Source organism: Battus philenor, unplaced genomic scaffold, assembly GCF_028537555.1.
Source record: "Battus philenor isolate CCGP_79_NKW_IND1 unplaced genomic scaffold, ilBatPhil1.0.hap1 SCAF_20, whole genome shotgun sequence".
NCBI classification, from domain to species: Eukaryota; Metazoa; Arthropoda; class Insecta; order Lepidoptera; family Papilionidae; genus Battus; species Battus philenor.
This window is the reverse complement of record NW_027181683.1, coordinates 1545530-1559621: the sequence shown is the minus strand read 5'-3', so window position 1 is coordinate 1559621 and position 14092 is coordinate 1545530. Positions and strand designations below refer to the sequence as shown.

At 33.5% G+C, this 14092-nt stretch overlaps 1 protein-coding gene across 1 annotated transcript in view; it reads right to left on the bottom strand.

The window, feature by feature from the left end:
* Positions 1-14092, bottom strand: part of dsb (debris buster) — a 161680-nt gene that overhangs the window by 120523 nt on the left and 27065 nt on the right. Inside the window, exon 2 of the mRNA XM_068766038.1 lies at positions 10607-10639. The gene's annotated coding sequence lies outside the window, so the exon portion shown is untranslated. The remainder of the gene's footprint in view (positions 1-10606; positions 10640-14092) is intronic.

Genomic DNA, 14092 nt, shown 5'->3' with positions numbered 1-14092 from the left:
ATTCTTGTCAAATTGCTTCCAGTGAACGCATGTGGGCTAGAGAATGTGTATTTGCAGCAGTTAGCATTGCTCAACACTCAACCGTAACGCTTTACTTAAACGTAACATAGGAATACATATTACCTTTAAGTCATACTGGAATTATTACTGCTGTTAACTTAGATTTGCACTAAGCAATTGTATAAGTCAGAGAGATTTAGAATAAGTCAGTGTTTATGAATATTGAGCATAGATTACTTAAGTAAGAAAAGGACCAATATTTAAGCATTCTCTCTCCCCTTCTTCTTGCATGATGGCCGAGATATTTCTTTCCTCTATCTTTTTGCGGATAGGAAATCGTTGCATGCAGACAACACAAGCTTGGTCATCATAATTATCCTTGGTGAAGTCTTATGCCTTGCAGTAACCGTCTACCACCTCGTCTATATAATGTTCACTGGCCACTACTCTTCCTATCTAACTGAATTATAAATAATCCTACCAACGCCGCTAAACAAGCACACAGTCACTCTACGGATTGCCAAAAGTCCGATGGGCCTGTAGGATTTCCTTATCTGGCTTCCGCAACGCTACGACCACTGCTTCCTTCCATCTCGTGGGGAAGTGAGAAAGCGCGAGACTCCAGTTGAAGAGCGCGAGGTACAGAACGGGGTCCACGGCGACGGCCGCCCGGCAGATGTACGCGGTGAGTCCGTCAGAGCCAGGTGTCTTCTTGGCGTTGAAGGTCGATACGGGCCATAGGAGCTCCTCCATCGTAAACGGGGGATCACATGTTCCATCGTGGTCCCCCGAATTGATTTCATCACAAAGAGATGGTTCAGGATTTATTTACAAAATCTAATCAGAAATTAGATCAGTAGACGAACGAATGTAACCTATATAGCTAATCGGATCAGCAATTGGGGCCAGTTCTGAATTGAAGATCATGGAACCTACAGCGTAGGAGTTCCATCTACAAGACGGACAGACGTTCATTTCAAGATCTTGGGAAGACAGTGGTCATATTGGAAATCTTTTTTGGTTTAAATGGTGATAACGATTTAATTATAATAGCAAATCATTATCTATTCTTCTTCTTCCTTCCCTTTTCCTTTTATTTGGGGTCGGGTGTCCTAATCAATTTGCGCCAGGCCACTCTACCCTGTGTTGTCTCTGCATCAAGTTGAAGCGTTTCCAGTTCCTTTCCGATATTAGACCACCACGTAGCTTTTGGACGCCCTCTCCCTCTTGAGAATTCTGGGAGGCTTAAGGCAGTTTTTACCACGTGGTCATCTGGTTTTCGGTGAATGTGGGCACACCATCGCAATCTATTTTCCTGTAATTTGCTGGGGATATCATTATCTATTAACAGTTTATTTTATTAAGAACTATTCTGCCAAGTAGCAGTCGATAATTTTAATATATATTGACACAGTAATTGAGAATTCGCAAGTAAATAAGTATTTAAAACAGATAAAATTTCTATTCTATGGTTGAATTATCGTCAAGGTTAACCATGTTGTGACATGGTCAATAAGAAATAAGAGAAAGTGTAAAAACATTAGATTTAATTTTGTTTCTGGACGCAGAATTATTATCTCAGATTTTTACTGAAACTTTACGTTGATAAAATGATACGTATTGTGATCAAAGAGTAAGGTGATATTTTCATTTAAACCTCCCTGTCATTAGGAAGGCAGGTAGTTTTTTTTTTCCTATGTTGGTAGGACTGTAAGTTGTAATATCATTTGTCTCAGCACAAATCATTTTGAAGGATGTTTTATGTGTCAAACGCGTCAAGTCTCGATTGGTCGATGTCATACTGCATTTTGACTTTGATTGTCAGACTTTTTTTGACAAAAACTCGACTCTTATCTTTCCGCGACCGTATTCGCCTGATTTGTCTCCGTGAGACTTCTGGCTATTCAGCAAACTCAAAAGACCAATGATGGAACGACGCTTTGACGTCACTGACAAAAATTAAAATCGATGCGAAGAAGATTATTCCGATTATTCCGAGGTCTGGAAAAAGTGTTGCCAGAATTGCGTTTTATCGGATAGTAATTACTTTGAAGGAAACGAAATTGATTTGGAGGAATAAATAAATAAATACTAAATAAACTGGAGCGTCTGGAACTTCTGTCATATTTTCATATTTGGACTCTGAAAATATTACCATGTTTCGGAATTTCGCGCTAAGCTCAATTGGTTACCCACAAGGCTTTGCCGGAATGCTAACATCCTTTATCTACTCTATTTTTAAAAAAACGCTCGCTCCCTCTTATCTCAAATTAAAGTATCAATTTGTTCATGATAGACATGGGAAGTGTTTGAGATCATCAGAGAATCTGGAATTAAAATTTTGTTTTTACGTTTTTGCTTTTATAATCGATGTCGAATTTGAAATTAATAGTATCTAAAATATGCAATGAAATAAGGAAATAAATATTTATTAATACGTTTTGATAATAACCTTCGAAACCTCTACACGTTGGAATAATGTAAATGTTAATTTATATGCATAAAATATAAGTGCATATCATTAAAACAAATTTTGCTACTGCTAGATTAGGAATATTTATTTTATCGCGAACAACCGCGCAAGTAAATTTATAGTTATTATATTAAGACCATTTTTAAAAAAAAAATCCTGTTATAAATTATCTGTTTATCATGTTAAAATATAAATTCTAATTACAAGTTAGTCTGCTATAATATTTGATGAAATAATACGCTTTATTGACCAACCTTGGTCACCTTTGATCACGGTTTAGTGTTAATTTGCTTCAGAGATTTAATTTATTTCTAAATAATTTCTGATGCACATAGAAATTTCAATGTACGTTTTTAATAAAGCCAGTCAATTGTTTATTATTTAAAATCATAGCATATAATTTTTATTAATTTATTTTCTATATATATACCTGACTAAAACAGTACATACAAAACTGTATACACAGTTTGTCGTCGAAAATATGCGCTCATATATATTTTAATTACTAGAATGAATATACATATATGTATTACACTAAAATGAAGTTATATAAGAAGTGTTTGTTTTTTTAATTTACTTCATTAATTTATGAGAAAAAAGTTTCCTTTAAGTTGTTCCGGGGTTTTAATACTAAGAAACATCTCGTAAGAAATTTATTTACTTAAATATCTCTGGATTCAAATATCTTTAGGTTCTTCTCCTATAATAGTTTTATGGTTGATGTTATATATTTTCCATTCATGTCTTGTTGTAAATTTGTTTATAAAATATTATTCTTTAGCTTAGACTCAAATTTGACCATTTCGCTTACAAGATACGTAATTGATCTGATTTGTAATAATTTAACACGGTCAAGTTGTGTTTTGAACGTAAGGCCATATGTAAATATTTATTTAGTAAACTAGTTATAAAAGTCAAAATGTCATAGCGTAAATCTCTAATAAAAATTTAACAAGTGCAGATATTAAATTAATAGAGAAACTTGTAAAGGTAACAAAACATTGTGTTCATAATTTAAAATTGTTATTTTGTGAATGCCACGATTAAGTAATAGTATGAAAACAAACAAAAACAACTTTTTTTTTCACCCGGCCGCCATATTGAAACTTTCGCGTGTAAAACACGTAATGGCGGCGCAGCAAATTACGAGCTTATAAAAATAAGACTTTCATTGTTTATGTATCAACCAAAGTTTTAAAATGTACCAAATAGTCGTCGTATGTTTTAAAGAATTAAATTACATGATTTTTAATGGAGAATTAACAATTATAGAAAAAACATTATCTCTATATATTTTTATACATGATATTTGGTTATGGGTATAAAACTTTCAAGGTGTCTATTTATATCTCATTAATACATGGTATTCCATATTCAAAATCACTGGATCCTGAAATAACAAATAACTAAATGATGATATATTAAGAATAAGCGTTTTCAAAATTCGAATTATAATCATGTTAAAATTAATTATCGCTTACTATCTACTACAATACCCGGCGATAAATATTGCACATCGACTTTTGGAAAGAGACAATCGGCTAATTTCGGCTTCGTAGAGCATTATCTCTGTCCCACACTACCTATGTGACTTTTTGTCAGTCGTACGATAGATGTAATACTCTACGAAGTCGAAATTAGCCGATTGTATCTTTCCTAAGGTCGATGTGCAATATGTATCGCCGGGTACTATATATGGTACTTATGATGTTACATAGGCATCGCGCAGCTTCATCAAGAGCTCATGGAAACAGAGGTTCGTCAGCTAAAAGGTTTACCTGGTAGAATGTATTCCAGTTGCAACAATGACGCTCACACGAAAAGGAACTATACCCGTGTATAGTGTTGTTAATGTATTGTAGTATAGATTTACAAAGCAAAGATTACTCGGAAGTCGGAAGCGACGACCTTGGTACCCTCCCCTATGAAGATCTGGTGCATCGCAGACCTCCCCCCTTTGTGGAATAAATATCATAGCATAGAAATGCAAAAAGGGAATTTATTTAAATTCTGCTTTAAGAAAACTTCTCAATCATCAGAAAGCATCTGAGGTATTTTTGCATATATTACGCGAGAGCTTTGAACTCTTCCGCAGGAGAGGAGGACCCGGTATGAGGCTTCGAGGTTTTTGGTTGCTCTGATCGAGCCGGGGAGGATGTTGTATTACGAATTCCAAAAATGATGCAATTGGAACTGGTGGTGCATGATCAGGTGCAGGTGGTGTAATAAAGGTAATTACCATCTACAGTTGGCTTTATTGTTTATTTACCTCACCACTCGTCAAGAAATTACCTGCCAGCGGAATTTAAGGAGTCTGGAGAAAGCCAAAGATTACAAAGATATGGCACAGTGTCGAATGTCAACGTGTAGTCACGTAGTTACGAAATTTTACACTAATAATTAACATACGTCTGTGGATATCTGTTATCTAGGTGTATAAACACATATTTTGAGTTAAATTGCCTATAATTCAAGTCCTATTATGACACTTAACAATATCATTAATATAATAATAAAGGGATTAATTCAAAGGTTTATTATTATTAAATAATCATCGATAATTTTTATATTATAACACTAAACCGCTTTTGTATATAAATCAGTTATTAACCCAAATTGCTAAGATATCGATTATTACTATTCTGTGCTTAGAATCGATTCAAACATCGATTGAGTTGTTAACTTGTCATATGATTAAATAAATTAGTTTTTGATACATAGTTATTATTGGAAGCGATATAATTGTATGTAATATTTTATATAAATTGTTATTAATTCCTGCAAATGATCATCGATAATAGTCAAGGCGCCGTGTGGACAATGATAGAAATTTCCACCAAGCAAAACATTGGTCTTTCATTTTTAAGTCCCCTAAAAAGGTTCATTCAAGATATAATTACAAATTGACATTTAAAATACTACAGCCTTTTAGATTTGGTGCTATTGGAAATCTAGCCAGAAGTCCTAACTCCATCAGTGGACGTCGAAAAAAAAACAATTTGTATCTTAAATCTAAATAAAAACATCATATTATATATATAAGTAACAAATATAAAAGAATGAAATTGAAAAATTTATATTTTGACACAAAACAAAATCAGAAAATAATTGAATAACATTACTCTAAGAACATTACGAAACGATAATTTAATAATAAGGTGTTTAGATTTTGATAAAGACGTAATAGAAACAGGTATCCAGGAACGAGCACCACGCGAATCGCTTGGGGCCCTTCAAACATGTTTATGCGCCCAAGCATTTTTAAAATTGAATTGATTTTATCGACTCCTCTCATAAATGTACTGTTATAAAATTAATATATATATATATAATCAACATTACATAAAATGAAAATGTTATAAGGATCAAGACTGACTACGACCAGAAAGCTGCTGTAGGAGGTACATTATGTCATCATCAGCGGCGCATTAAAAAAGGGGAATTCCGCAGAAATATAATTCTTTATACACATCGGGCAAATGAGAGCGCTCTAAAATATTTTCGACTTGTGATTGGCTCACGATTTTTATTAGTTGAACATTGTTTTCACATCTGTATAAATATGGGCTAAGCTTGATGAATATACAACTAAATCAACTGCGTGGTCGATCCGAGGTAGGATCAGTATCCTTCCTTAGATTGCCGAGTGGTCCACGCTTCCCTCCACACTTTCATTCCACACTCAGCACACGAACAACACTGACTCTACCAGGAAAGCCTCGCCTGTACTGCCTCATTCTCCATCAGAGTGTTTAATGCAGGTTCGGAAACCAGAATGCTCTAGTCTCTAGTTCACGGACCCATCCGTTCCGTGAACTCATTTCGGATGAAGCCGTAAAATCCTTAGGGCTAACAGAAAAAACATCACAGAAACAATACAATACAATGAATATACCCTTCTATGTACTACGTGATGATATTATCTCCTCTACCGGTCCTAGGAAGAATCCCAAACTGTGTACGTACCTCATTAAATCTGCCTGATATTAATCAGCTTGTATCCAAAAACCAATGTCAAATATCTCATTAAAAATTCTTTTAAATTTTTATCTTTTTTAAATAAAGTGATGTAAATTATTATTAAGTGTTACTTTACGTGCGAAAGATCTAAGAAAACTCAATAACATATTAGGGGGACCGGAAAGTAAGTCTAAGTTCTTAAGTTAAATTTAGACTGCATTTTATCAAGTTTAATTAACAACATATTCACCTTCGTTATCAACAACCTTTTGCCGTCTAGTATACAAAATCAATGCCGGAGCGGTAACAAATCAATCAATCGATAGGTTTTTTCTGTTAAATATGTCGACAGAAACGATATTACTTTCCGGTTCCCCTAATACTTAGACTATTGTTATCATCTTCTCAACTATATATATACAATGATAAGGATCATTTAGAATATATCTCGAAAACTACAATGGCAAAGTATCGCTTGGTTAACCAAGATGGCGTATCACGCCAACCTTGACACATAACCTTCAGTCAAAAGAAAATTATCTCCGGTGGTTAAATGACTCATTTGATAAAAGATCGTCACGTAGCATATGATCTAGGTTTTTTTTCACAAAGCCTACATCACAGCATCATTGACCCACATCCCATCGGTTCCATGAATATAATTCTATTATAAATAAACATTCCTATATCACCTTATATGGAATGTACAGATTTATGTACAACAGAGATTTATTCAGAATCGTTGTCAGGCTGTATAATCTAGTTGTTATTTGCACAATTAGCGTCATCAAGTCTAAGAGAATCTAATTATGTTGATTAATATGATTGAGGAAAGAATTGAAACAAAAACAAAACTATAAAACTCGATTTCAATAAAAAGATGTAGATGAACAAAAAAAAATCACCGAACATAAAAATTTAAAGTTGAAAGTTAGCGAAAATAAGCGCAATTTTAAATTATACTCAAATAAATTAACATTACAATAATAGGAAGATCAGAAGATAAGAGAAAGTAGCATATATAGTCCAACGGATCAGCAAATTGTAGTGACTATGAGCAGACTATAGACTATTTATTCAGGACTAGAGACCAAAGATCAACAAACATAGTGTCCACCTACAAGTTGTAAAGACTGCTAGCAGCTTCCAACCAGTCCTATTGAATATTTATGGGAAAAGCCTATATACAGCAGTAGACATTTTACTGATGAAACAGTGACGCAGCCGTATCAATAGTATATAGTAAGCTTTTCATGCTGGTAAGAATATTGAATTAAAAAAGACCTGTTGTTGATAGTCCATGAATACGTTTTCAATAAATAATAACGGTAGAGGTCTGAGATTTGCGATCATATGTCGCATGTTCGATTCCTGACAAACTTAGACAATTCACACTTTATGCATTAATTATATAGGATTTCTTTTATTCACAAACAGCAGCGTCTTCACGAGCAGCGTCTTCTGTGTACTATAATCCTACCCTGTGATCGCCAACTCGTCTACCAAGCGTGGCGATAATGATATATCTACCCATAGATATCTTCGGAGAAGACATAATGATACGCTACTTAAACATATAAATGAGAATTATGATAATCCGTTAGCAAACTCCAAATTCGCGTCTAGAATATTAAACAGTATTACAGATTTATTTGTCTAAGTCTCTTGCACAAATCATATGTTAGTCGCACATATACAGTCGGCTATCAGTTCATGGTCACATTGATTATTGAGACTGCGGTTCTGCAAATACTGAGACGACGCTGATATGTTGGTCAATATTGATTCGAAATGATTTATTTTGACCACAACATTCCTTGCTACATTTCCAGCATTATTTGTAATACTTTTTATACATTTTATGTGTAACTTAATGTCGAAGGCATTTTCTGCCAGTTAACAGAGATATATTAATAAAGGTAGAATAAACAAGTTAATATCATAATAGAGTAAAATCATATTGAGAAAGAATATCATCCCAAAAAAAGTTATATATATAAGCATATTACCGCTTAGTTGTGGAAACAAACCCACTGAGACAAGACAAGACAAAACAACATCTTATATGGCTGACACCAATGGCTAGTACTTCCTATAATTATAATTATATATATATATATATATATATATATATATATATATATATATATATATATATATATATTCAGCTTTTGTACCTTCGAATTAAATGCGAATGTTGCTACATGCCTCGATTTATTTATTTTCTCACTTTTCACACGGATTGCGATGAACTTATTGCTTTTCGAAATTTTTGGAAATTGATTTATTAACTCATTAATATTGTAATTTACTAATTTAAAATTGTAAAATTATGTTTATAAGAGCAACTGTTGACTTTCTGATTCTAGTCAATATATCATCATTCAGAGCCTTGGTAGATTATTGCATATGTTAAAATAATCGAAAATTCAAAAGCGCATGTAAATATCTACTCGAATAAAGATATTTTAAATTGAATTTAATTATATTCTTTTTTAGAGAGCTCTATGTGAAACATCACCTTGGCTACTTACTAAAGTTTTACTGGATTGGGAGGTCGCTCCGTTCTTAGTTCACCTACGAAGGAACCTAGGCTTCAACTGTCATTTAGTTCATTAATACTTGTTTAGTATTACAACTCTAGAAAGTTCTAGAGTGGTAAATCTCGACTCGGTTGGTTGCTATCACCACTTCAAAGATAAAGATAAAATTAATCAATATTTGAACTTTTAATAGAACTCTTATAGATCGCAAAGTTTTTTTTATATATAATAAGCGATTTTTCTCAAAAACCTTTAGCACTAGAAGAAGAAGTAACGGAAAAAACTCCAGAAAAAATTCTTACGTACTCTTAAAGGAATCTTTTAAAACTAAATCAAGAATTTGTTTGAGAACCGTACACGACAACAGATACAGATACAAAATTTTGATTTATTAATATAACATCAGACATTAATGGCGAATACATTTCGTTTTAAATGTTTTGTGTTTAAAAGATCCAATTATTTCGTTTGGGTGTATATAAATTCCATCATTAATTTAGACCCAAAAAAAACATAAATATTAAACTGCATTACCTGAACAAACAAATTAAGATGAATTGAATGATCAAGAATTTTGTTTGAATCTCGAGTGGTGACGAACCGATATACCCGACGTGGGTAGGCCCTACTATCCCTTCTCTTTTTTTGGAGGAGACCTAGACCTTGAATGAATGAATGATTGAATAATTTCAGCGATATACATGTCTCTTGGAAAACAAAGTCCTTAATGAAAAACAGTAATATCAGTATTATAAATTGAATACAGGTATATATCTTCTCAGCAAATTAGTCACAAAGTTCTCCAGCATGGCTCATCGGTTGATAATGTAATATATTTTGCAACATGCTTCTCGAAGGCAATCGAAGAAAAAACGCGGGAAACGTCAACCTTCCATTGTTCTTTGACATCCCGGAATCGACACGATTTTTTTTAATAGTGTCATTAAACTGGGAATGGTTTTATGTTGCCATGTTTAACACTAGATTACTAAAGATCAAAGATCAGTTCAAACGTCTAAATCATGACACATGACATTATCATATTCTTTTACAAAGAATAGTTAACTAAAAGTAATATTAAATCTAAACTTCACTCCACATATGAACTATGTATATATTTCTATTGTTAATTAAAAAATAAGTATTATTTTTTTCGTTACCAGTGATGATATACCGTTCAGAAACGTGATCTAAGATTTCTGGTCTCTTCTTTGATGGGCAGCGGCGTCTTCTGTGTACCATAATACCAAACTGCGATCGCCAATCTGACTGCTAAACGTGGCGAAAATGGTATATCTATAGATATCTTTGGGAAAGGCCTTTTCCTTGGCGTCTATGGGTTTAATCAACAAGAAAGAAATGTTTTAAAAAATGAATATAACAAATATTTAAAACTTCCTATTTGTATGTTTACAATTGTCACGTGTCCACAAACATTATTAAATAAATGAACCAATTATTACTAAATTTACGCTCTTAATTTTTTACATCATACTTTATATTACTGTTTTATTCATTTTTCACTCGTGCAACTTTATTATTTAAAAATTCAATTCTTTTAAGTTATTACACTCTTGACTTCCAAATTGTATGTTGCTGAAATAATCAAATGTAATATATTTATACTTACATAACAACCTGTTGATTTCCACGATCAATCGATCTGAAAATATAAAATGAAAATTTTAATACATATATATACTCATTTGACCACTACAAAATGAATAAAAATATCCGCATGATCAATTATTTCAACGGCATTACTTTTTCTCAGTAATATTTATTAATATTTGAAATAATTGTATTTAAAAACACAAATCTGCCACCAGACATCCTTTAAGTTTACCACTTGTCACCTGACTCATCACTATATCTTTAAAACTATAAGATTGAGAGACTAGAAATTAGGTACAAATATGTCTATTATAAAGTAAATATTAGCTAAGAAGGGATTTTACAAAATTCTACAGTCAAATCTTTAGAGCTTTTACACTTATTTCCGATCATCCTTTATATCACTCTGAAATCGTCTTTTTAGTTTTAGACGGCCGCTGCAAAGCATAGGCGTTTGCTAAAGATATCTATGGTGGGATATATATATATATATATATATATATATATACATATACATAAATCAAAGATTTTACAAATAATAAGTAACGTAATAGTATAATATAAATAGTAAGAAAAAGTGTTTTCGAAATTCTAATTACTACATATTTAAATAATTTATTGTTTACTATCTGTCCTTATCGACACGACACTCAACCAAGCCGACTGGTCCTCTTGGGGATAAAGACCACAACCCTCCAAAACGTTGGAGGTGGCTTTTGAAAACTGACAGACCGACTTCTGAATTTAATAAACATATATATAAATGTATTAAGTAAATATTATTGTACTTTTTAAGTCAGAATAAAAGGCTTTATTATTATTATTATCTGTCACTTTAGATTTTGTACTGTCAGAAGTTATTGGCCTTTGCACTCCTACATACCTATATATTACCTCTTTTAAAATCTTTTACACATATAACCAAACACTGTATTTCTTTGCAATAATTATTAAAATATTACAAACTACTACAAATGATTAGTCTGCATTCATTTGCGAGCTATATTTAACCTATATTAGATGCAACGTTTCAATTTAATTGCGAAACATTCGTTGAAGTGAAAATGATTACTTCTGCAAATATGAACGATAGGTATTATTGTGTCGACCATTGAAAAAATAGGTACTTGATTTTTATGAACGGAACTCACACACGCACTTTTTTAATATTTGAATATATTTATCTCTGTTATTAAGTGAAGGATATTCTAATGCGTAATTTAAACTTGTGCTGGCTTATTATGGAAAAGACTTTTGATGAACATTTTACTAATAAAAACTGCTAGTGTGCGTTCGACAGAATAAATGGTGGGCAATAATTAATTTTTTTTAAAAAAATCAATAATACTTTGCTTCTGAAAACAGAGATTTTTAATTTAGTAAATAGGATTACATTAGTTTCAATACAATAGTATCACCTGAAAATTAAGAGGCGAAATTTAAAGTTTATTGTAAAGTTATTTTTTATTATTTTATAACACTCTAAGAGGACAATTTTTTAATAAATCAGTACATATATTCGATTTAGTTACAGGTCTAAGACTATAAGACTATCAATAACGCATATCGTGTCACTTCGTCTGTAATAAAATAAGTATTTCACAATCAATATAATTCAAATTGTAATTTATTAATATTTAAATATACATATATATGTATATATGTTTTCGTTTTACACTCATAAATCGTAAATAACAAATGTAAACGCTTAAAAACAAATTTCGTGGTCATATTGAACACGGAATCTTTTTTAAATCAATATTATTTGCAAATAAATTCTTTTTTGATTTGTTTCGTGTGAGTTACGGTACGAGTGTCAATGACCTTCTTGTTCGATGATTATTTTTTATTGACAGCTCAAAAGGCATGTATCCGTTGCCTACATTGACACGTGAATTGCCGCCATTTTTTTTGCGTGCCAAATTTTGATTAATCAGCTATTCGATAAAGTTAAATGGTGTCATCTTTTATGTCGTAGGCCTCAGGAGCTATAATTAATCATTACTTTTGACACTCCCATCCTTTTACGTGACATTCCATTATTGAGATAAGCTACTGGTTCAACAATATTTACGTAATTTACAATTATTAATCCATTATCATTTCAACTATAGGATGTTCACTGCTAGACTTAGATCTTCTATGTTGACTTCCATTATTATCAGTAATTTTTGGCCAGCATTCTGCATCTTTCAACACTAGGTCAACTGTCCACTTATGGGCAGATGTCATAATGCGCGTGCTGATCCTTGGTCTCAGAACTTTTACGACCATTCTTTCAGCAAGCTTCTGTATGCTCAATTAAAAAAATTCTAAATTTAAAATATCTTTATGATCGACGATTATTTTACAATAAGCTACCTCCGACTAGGAATGCTGGTCTATTGAGGAGAGCCGGGGAGAAACTAAACAGTTGCTATTTCAAATGATATTTAACAATTTGTGATGTGTACATTATAATATTAATCATGTAAATAAGTAAACAAACCAAGTTTCACATATTTAGATCAAACAAAAACTCTTGAATGCTATAAGATTTATTTAAAAATATATATTTTAGACTTGAAACTAAGAAACTGATGCCTTGTAGATGCCTATAGTTCCATATACATGTGTACACCAATACCCATGAAGGCATTGTTAACTTTCTTAACTTCAACTTGCCAACTCGCTGGACTATTTAGGTTTCTTTCTTCGATCTCCTTATTCCTAGTTCTATCACATAGAGAAAGCCTAAAAAAATTCTCTTCTTTTTAAGTCAATGGATACTTACTGCAAGGCAAAAGCCTCTACCCAGAGTTCGGCACGATAGCTGGTCCTGCGCTGTTCGCATTCACATTGACAAGTGCTGCTAGCCGGTCTAGGCTTTGTACAGCTTCATCGAAATTGAACCCGTGGAAACAGAGGTCCACGGACTAAAAAATTTACGCTGGGGTTCGTACCTCAGTTACGACGAAGACGTCCACACGCGGAGAACTATACCCGTGTAGGTGTATAGTGTAGTGAGTGGGGTGTTGAGTATGTAGCATGAAGCGAGGACTACTCGGCGGGAGAGACACGGGTCTCTCCGGACCGCCCTCGCTTGAACGCGGGTTAGGCGGACGCGGCCGCCGTGTCATGTGTAGGTGTGTAGTGCATGACATGTGCATCGAGGCCGCCGGGGCTCGATGTGAGGCGTGTGTCCTGGCGTTGATACGGGGGAGCGGATATTTAAATTTCGCTTTAAAGGCGGCGAGAAGGGATGAGTGTTCTGCAATACAGAGAAAGCGCTCCGAAGCACCGGAGGCTTTTGCGGAGTTTTGCGACGAGGATGCAGACCTCGTCGAGGTCTACATTGGCTAGGTATTGTGCGAGGGTTTTGAGTTCCTCGGCAGGCGAAGGGGACCCGGTTTGGGATTTGGGGGGTTTGCTCGTGAGCAACCGATGGGGCGGTAGAGAGGGTGGCGGGCTTGTCTCTCGGGTGGCTTCGCCCAGGCTGAAGTGGCTGGGGCGGAGGGGGGAG